At 37.2% G+C, this 6,070-nt stretch overlaps 1 long non-coding RNA gene across 1 annotated transcript; it reads right to left on the bottom strand.

The window, feature by feature from the left end:
- Window positions 1-4,272: 4,272 nt before the first annotated feature.
- Window positions 4,273-4,941, bottom strand: LOC127559210 (uncharacterized). Its single transcript, XR_007953085.1, has 2 exons — window positions 4,709-4,941; window positions 4,273-4,616 (listed from the first exon to the last, which is right to left on the bottom strand). It is a non-coding gene; the product is annotated as an uncharacterized LOC127559210 (long non-coding RNA).
- Between the last annotated feature and the right edge of the window lie 1,129 nt (window positions 4,942-6,070).

Below are 6,070 nucleotides of genomic sequence, written 5' to 3'. Positions count from 1 at the left end.
AAGGACTTTGCATTCTAAAAGGGAAAGAACTTGTACATTTGGAGACATTTGTTTTAAGCCTGAAAATTGTTATGATATATTTTGTAGTTAGTTTCCCTTTCTTTGAATTCCAACTTCTCTTTATCTTTCAGGAGTAGTTATGGGTTTTCACATTGAACTCCCTGTTCCAAGACACTGCAAATAAGCCACAACCATCCTTAGATGAATGCTCCCGTCCTCTTCCAGGCATGAATTGGGGAGAAAATGGAAGAAAAGCTCTTCCAAGGTATCCTGTGTACACTGTCAGACTTAAAATCCTTGAACGAACTCTGGTTCATACCCAAACCCCAAGTTTAAACCTTTAGACACTGTAACAATTGACCATGGGATCAAGAGCCAAAAAGAATTTTAATCTAATCCCCTAATTTTTTTAGATGAAGAAATATCCCAGAGAGCAAAAGCGATTTATTCAACATCACACAGCTACTTAAAGGAAGGTCATTTTACAGATGAAGAGACTGAGGCAAACAGGGTGAAATCATTGCCAGGGTTACACATTTAATAAATGTTTGAGGCTGGATTTGAACTTATAAAGATGAGTTTCCTAGATGCTCAGTGTAGTGCAATATCTGCTGCACCATTTACCAAATATATACCTAATCTGCCTCATCCCTTTTTGGAAAAGGCTGCCCTTTCCCTGGAGTGATTTATTCCCTTTGGCTGAGTCTTCTTACTGACGATTTTCCAATTAGAGAAGATAAGGAAAGTGCAGGAACCAGCTCAAACTGGGTCATGAGATAATAATATCGAACAGTTTTATAGCTTTTATTATGTGCCAGACACTGCCCTAAGCACTTTACAATTATTTTATTTAATTTTCACAACAGGTGTTGTTACTCCCCATTTTACAGATAAGAAAATCGAGGAAAACAGAATTAAGTCACTTTGCCCAGGATCACTGGGCTCACATATTTACTTTGAGGTCAAATTTGAACTCAAGTCATCTTGATTTTATAACCCTTATTCTATCTGCTGCTGCCACCTGGTGGCTCATAAAAATCAATTGTTAAATTTATTAAATGTGTAGTATTATTGAAATATTATGTAGTATTATTGAAATGAAATATACTGAACACAATAAATAATACACTTAATCTAACAATTATTTAAGTAATAATTTAATATAATAATCATTATAAACAATCATTAAAAACAATTAATTATGAATAATTATTTAATATAATAAAATTTCAGTATGAACATTTCAACCTTGCAAAATGGCAAATTGTTTGGCTGATTGTCTAAACTTAAGAAAGTGATGGAAAAATGTTAATAATTCATATTAAACTCAGAAGAATGCCCTGTATACATTCCCCCCACCCCCACTCCCTCGGGAGATGATTGTTAAACATTTTAACAGAATCCCACTGGCTTGGGCTCTTCCTTTCTGAGGCCCATTTTTCCCTGGAGAAAAGGTTTTAGTTAGTTGCTTTAGCATTGTTCTTTCAGGAGGAAGAGATGGGAAGCTATAATATTGTAAGCATCAAGAGGTCCGGAAAATGAGCCAAGCGTAGAGGACAAGCTGGATTTTGCAGTCAGTCCAGTATCAGTGCCCCAAGAAGCCAGGAGACCTTCAGAACTCAGCCTGTGGCTAAGATGAGGAATCAATGTCCTATAGAAATGGTGTTAAGTTTGAAACCATTCTTCCCTGAGACAAAGGTCCTGTAGTGTCCCCACACTGGGTGGCAAGAGGAGAAAGAAACGTTTTTGTTTTGGGTCTTGTTATCTCTTTGAAGGAAATATTCCTTTATAAAAGCTAATTGGTTAATTTAACTGATTATTAAAGCTAATTGTTAATATGTTAATACAAAATTGGGGCACTCCCTGAGAGAGGCCCACAGTTGAATCCAGGCTGAAGCTCATAGCATTAGACAAAACACATCTCAACCCTTCAGGGATAACTCTTGAACTCTGAGGGAGAGAAGTAGACTGACTCAGGAGAGTGAAGTCACACACACACACACACACACACACACACACACACATGCAGAATACATATATGTATACACACACATATATACATACATATGCAGAGTGTATATTTGAATACATATAAGTACAATATATACATACAAATATGTATATATAATATATGTGTACAAATGTGTGCAAATTTACATGCATGTATGCGTGTGAAGGGAGGGATGGTTTCCTGATCTTATGGTGAAGTTTGGTTAGACTCTATTCATAATTTCTTGCATGTAAATAACATCAATGGAGTGGATATTAAATAATTTGTGAATTAGATGAAGGATGGGGGAGTTATTAAAAGCCAAGATTCATTATCCATTGAGAGTCAGAGAATCAGGATTGAGTACTAATCAGAACCCTGGCTTTGTTTCTAAGAGTTAGTAAAAGAGAAGGAATCCTGGTTCCCACCTTGTTCAGGGGGGTCTAAATAATGCAGAAAGTGCCTGAGGAAGATATCTAGGGAACTAATTGTTCCAGTTCATTATCTAGTGGTAAAATTTATGAGAGCATTTCCCCTCCACCCTTAATTAAAGCAAAGTGGGTAGGACTGAAGGTGCTGCCAGGCAACAAAATCCTATAATTATTTTCTCCTCTCCCACCCTATCCCCCTGATACCAAGGCAACATGGGTGTGACAAGGATTGGCGCCTGATACACACCCACTCAGGATTTATGTCTCCCTACTGTGAAATTGCCTTTCTTATCCTTTTTTCTTTTACTCTTCAAGCCTTCCCTGGAAATTCATTCTAACCCAGATTTCACATGGATGAAATGTTGGGTAAGGAATCCACATAGCTTGATTCTCTCTTGGCTCCATAGTTCCTTAAGAATGATCTAGGACATTCAGAATTAAGAGCTGGATGATAGTCAGGGAAAGTTCAGCTTGCACTGAGGGTGGGGTAGAAGCAATATAGACTTAAAGGGATCACAGATATACATCAGAATGGGGCAGGGGAGGGAGGGGACCTTAGAAGCTTTATATATAATTTAATTCCATTTTATAGATAACAAAATGTAGGTCCAGTGGTTTGGGAGCAGTGGATAGAGTGAAAGACCTTAATTCAAGTGTGAGCTCAAGCACTTAGTGACTCTAGGGCAAGTTTTCTCACCTGCAAAATTAAGAAAATGACAGCATTTATCTTCCAAGACTCTTGTAAAGGTCAAATGAGATCTATTTATAAAGCTTTGCAAAACAACTACACAAATGCTAGCTATTATTACTATTCATCAATGATATATCCTTGCTGAATATTCTTTCTATGTTACTGCTAAGCAAAACTACTTTTGTTAAAGGTTTGATAGACATTCGATAGCATGCTGGGCCTGGAATCAGGAAGACTAATTTTCCTAGTTCAAATCTAGCCTCAGACACAAGTTGAGAAGGGCAAGTCACCTAATCCTGTTTGTTTCAGTTTCCTTATATATTAAATGAGCTGAATACAGAAATGGCAAACGAATCCATTATCTGTGCAAGAAAACCCCAAATGGGGACACAAGGAGTTGAACATGAATGAAATGACTGAACAACAACAAAGACAGAAATGACAAGATTGAACTTCCTGATAGTTCTGAGTTAGGCTTAGCTCAGAACATTTTGCAGTCAGCAGTATTGGATTGCAATGATCTTGTGACTTACCTCATGACTGAAGTGGAGACAATAGTTTAGAGGAAGGGAGTTCCCCAAAGTCTGTCCTGCACCATTTCTTCTCTTTGCTCTTTTACTTGGTAAAAGTAAGACCTCATCATGGTCCCCCATTGGGGGGGATGCAGATGATTTCTAAATCTACAAACATAGTTCCAATCTCTCTCCTAAGTTTGAGTCACCAATGATCTGTTTGATATTTCAAATTGGATGTCCCAAAGTCATCACCAATTCAAAATGTCCAAAATAGTTTATTTTTCTATTTCTATCTATTCTCTATTTTCCCTCACAAACCTACCTTTCATCTGAACTTTCCTGTTTCAATCAAGGAGTCCACCATCCTTTCTATCATCCAGGTCACCAACCTCAGCATATATTCAACCTCTTACTCCAAAGAATCCCATATCCCATATATTTAATTAGCTGCCATATTTTGGTGCTTTTTTCCCTTCTACAATCTGTCTTCTACATGGAACTTTTTTTCTACTTGAATAGCTACCACATCATCACCTGCTGACTGTACTATTACAATAGCCTCTTAATTGGTTTTCTTGTCTTGTGTCTAGATTTCTTCAAGTGTGTGGATTAAAAGTTCTCCAACTCATACATCAACACTCAATGAATAGTATAGTAGTATGGAACCCTTTATCTTAACCATCACAAAAAAGTACAGTAAGCAAAGGATTCCCATGTGCCCATGAACAAATGCAGAAACATAAAACAACCCAAATTGCCCATTTGTTGATGTTGAGCCATTTTAGTGTGTCTAAATCTTCAAGACCCCTTCTAGAATTTTCTTGGCAAAGACTGGAGTGGTTTGCCATTTCCTTCTCAAGCTCATTTTACAGATGAGGAGACTGAAGTAAACAATGACTTGCCCCGGGTCACCGAGCTAGGAAGTATCTGAGTCAGGATTTGAACTTATGAAGGAATCTTCCTGATCCCAGGATTGCCACCTCACTGCCCTAAACAAACAAACAAAAAAAATCAATTAGATTTTCCCTGAAATATAACACATTTAAGAGGACTGATGAATACATACTTCCCTTTTTCTGACCTATATTTTTTCAGCAACTCATTGGTTGAACAAGGTCCAGATTTCTCCCTTTCTCCCTTCATGGTGTGACAGGGCAGTGGTTCTCTTCCTTCCCAAAGGAAATGGTGCTGAAAAAATTTTCTTCCTAGAAGGATGGCGCTTGACTTCTGAATTCAAGAACTTTTGAACACATGATTACCCATAAGGTAATTTTTAAGGCACAGAAATATCCATTCTTGGAAACAGTCTAGTCTTTGACTTTTGCTCAAAAAAGGAAATAAGAAAGGCAGATGTCCAGGAACTTAAGGTCTATCAAGAGGTCATTGAGCAATACAGGCAACTTTCCATATGCATCTCCTGCCAATTTCCATTTTATGTTCCTGGGGAGGAGGAGGAAGAAATACCCTTCTTTCCCCATCCCCTTTGATGAGCTTTGGTCTGGAAATCTAGGGAAAGAATAGTTATAAAAAGAGAAGAAGCAAGATATTTCACAACTCACTTTTATAACAGGGAAAGGCCATTTTAAAAGAGCCTCTTTCCCACTAACTTTCCAGCAGTGTTCATACTTATTAAAAATCAATCAAGAGTTTCCTGCATCTTCTGGGCAAAGTGCTAGGGTACATATGTATCCCCATGGGAGAGATTCTTTCAGCAAAGGTTTTTTCTCTCTAATTTCATCAAGTTGATTTAAGGAACTCATCAAATCGACCAAGTCCTCCTCTAATCAATTTTCTTTCCCTTTACCCTCCCCCCCCCCCCATTAAAATATTATCATGTGATTTCGTAGTAACCTTAGATGTCATTTGGGAATGCGGCCGTCTTCAGGAAACCTGATCTATAGCTGGCCACTAGACCCAGATGGTTCTGGAGGAGAAAGTGAAGTGGGTGACCTTGCACAGCCTCACTCACTTACATTCACCTTCCTGATGTTATGGTCCTCTTTGAGAACAAAACAACAACTACAACTTTCTATCTATTCCATATATCTTGTTGTCTTCCTCATTAAAATATAAGCTCTTTGAAGGTAGGAACAGTTTTTTACTTTTTTGTGTATATCCAGTGCTCAGTATAGTGCTTAATAAATGTTGCTTGAGCGCTTTTTAATATTTAATAGATACCAGTACAAACTATGGCAGTTGTTTACCAAATTTAGAGGACACATCATTGTCAAGTTATACCACTGAAGTCTTTATCTTATTTTTTAAAAATCCACATAGCTGCTTAATAATAAAAGGGATACTTAAAATAAAATGGAAATGATTTATTCTAAGCTAACATATCTATTACTGCTATACTTTCCAATCAATTCCCCACTTAGGGATTTTTATCTATTTTTGTTGTTTTTGAGAAATAGCTAAGTGATATAGTAAATAGAGGATAGAT

The sequence above is a fragment of the Antechinus flavipes genome, chromosome 4 (assembly GCF_016432865.1).
Source record: "Antechinus flavipes isolate AdamAnt ecotype Samford, QLD, Australia chromosome 4, AdamAnt_v2, whole genome shotgun sequence".
Taxonomy (NCBI): domain Eukaryota; kingdom Metazoa; phylum Chordata; class Mammalia; order Dasyuromorphia; family Dasyuridae; genus Antechinus; species Antechinus flavipes.
The sequence above is the reverse complement of the archived record's forward strand: the minus strand, read 5'-3'. Positions and strand labels throughout refer to the sequence as shown.